A 1,988-nucleotide genomic window follows, 5' to 3' on the forward strand; every position below is an offset into this window, starting at 1 on the left:
CTGGGGAAAAAGAAATGGCTGGGAAATCTAGCTTGAAAACGAACTGCTAAAATGTCTATCCCCATCAATAGGAAGAAAATCTGGCAAATTCCAGAAGGGAATATATCAATGTTTGTGTTACCAGACTATGCCAAAGTCCATCATAAGTCAAAGCAGGAAAGAGTCAAATGAAAATTTTACTGCTGAGATTTGCAATAGCTGTGTGTATATCATTCAAGGTATACATTTTAATTATCATAGATGATAATAAGCTTTATAAGGGGTCAGCTTACAATTGGATTCCACTTAAACAAAGGATATTGAATAAAATTTAAATAAATTTTTAAATATATCAACAAATTACTATAATAAATTATGATTTCTTAAGATCTCAAAATTTTATGATACAGATTAAATATATATTACCATATCTTCTTGGATCTCACATTCCAAGAAAAATTTTCTTAGTCAACAAACATTACTGAATGCCTGCTTACCTCTTAACATGTACCCTTCTATTCTCTGGAGAGACCATGATGACTAAGACAAAATGTCACGCGATGTGGAATTTATAGACTAGTGTGGAGAAAGATAAGGAGATATAAACAATGTAACCAGTACTCTGATAGAAGGCGGACAGTGAAAGAACTGTAATTCTTGGGGGATGGAAGGTGATCAGACTAAGTGTCCCCCCCCAAAAGAATGGTCCTTAAATTAAGTCCTGAAAAATAAATAGGAGTATGTCCAGTGGATGTGGGTAGAGGTGAGGAATAGAAGGGAACCCCAGCCATGACAAAGAAATATGAGGGTGTGGTAGATTCTGGGATCCACAAATAGTAGCTATGTATGATTGTTCCAAGGGGTGAATCCACCATTAGACAAGGACAAAGGAAGTACTCTTCATTTACCATAATATTTCCAACAGATCCTCCGGCATACAGTAGGTGTTCAGTAACTATTTGTTAAATGAATAGGTCTCAAAGAGTAGACAGGTTTCAAATTACTAAGGGTTTTATATGTTGTGCTAAGACCTGATCCTCTGTGGGATACCCTAAAGAATTTTACGGCAAGAGAAGGATTTGATTAGGTTTGAGTTTTAGAAAGTTTCCCCTAACAGCTCTGCAGAAGATGGACTGAAGGAGAGTAAGAAATAAAGTAGAGAAACCAGGTTAGAAGTAACTGCAAGAAACGATGAGCTGGACCACAGCATAGCCAGGAGTTGGAGAGGAGCGATCACTTGGGAGAATCATTTGGGAAATAGAACTATAGTGCCACATGACTATTTAGACAGTGGGGAGGAGGAGGGAGTGCAAAGAGGGCAGCCTCGCCTCAGATAGCTCCCAGATGCCTGACATCTACCATTAGGAGAATGCTGTTGTTGTTCAACAGTACAAGAAATATGAACAAGTATCTTCTATGAAACTGTTTATTAAAAACGTATTCACATATATATACAATAAAAATCGTAGACTAGATATGAAGATACACGTTGGAAAAGCTGGGATTGTTTCATGATCTACTTATTCATTCAAAGAATATTTAATGAGCTCCTGCTCTGTGTTAGTGACTAACTATATCAGTTAGTCATTGCGGAAATAACTGCAGGGAAAAAACAATTATAGTCCCTACTCTCATTGAGCTTACGGTTTTGTGTAGGAAATAGGCTATCAATCATATTACAGAGAGATAGGGGACAAACTATGTGAGGCTTAAAAAGCCAAGTGAAAGAAGTTCTCTTTATCTTAAGAGCTATGGAGGGCCATGGAAGGGTTTTAAGAAGTGAGGGGAGGAAGGAGAACAAATACAATTTGCACTTGAAAAACATCACTCTGGCTATTGTGCAGTAGATTAGGGTACACCAGAGGGTCCACTTAGGAGGCCTTTACAGGGCCCAGGCCAGAGGCAACTGGACCTTAGATTCCCAAGAGGAAGGGTGACCAGTATGACTATTTTTGGTTATTTATAACCAGTCAGGCTCCATCCTGATAGGTCAGTGCTTTGTGCCATAT

The sequence above is a fragment of the Balaenoptera musculus genome, chromosome 3, assembly GCF_009873245.2.
Source record: "Balaenoptera musculus isolate JJ_BM4_2016_0621 chromosome 3, mBalMus1.pri.v3, whole genome shotgun sequence".
Lineage (NCBI taxonomy): Eukaryota > Metazoa > Chordata > Mammalia > Artiodactyla > Balaenopteridae > Balaenoptera > Balaenoptera musculus.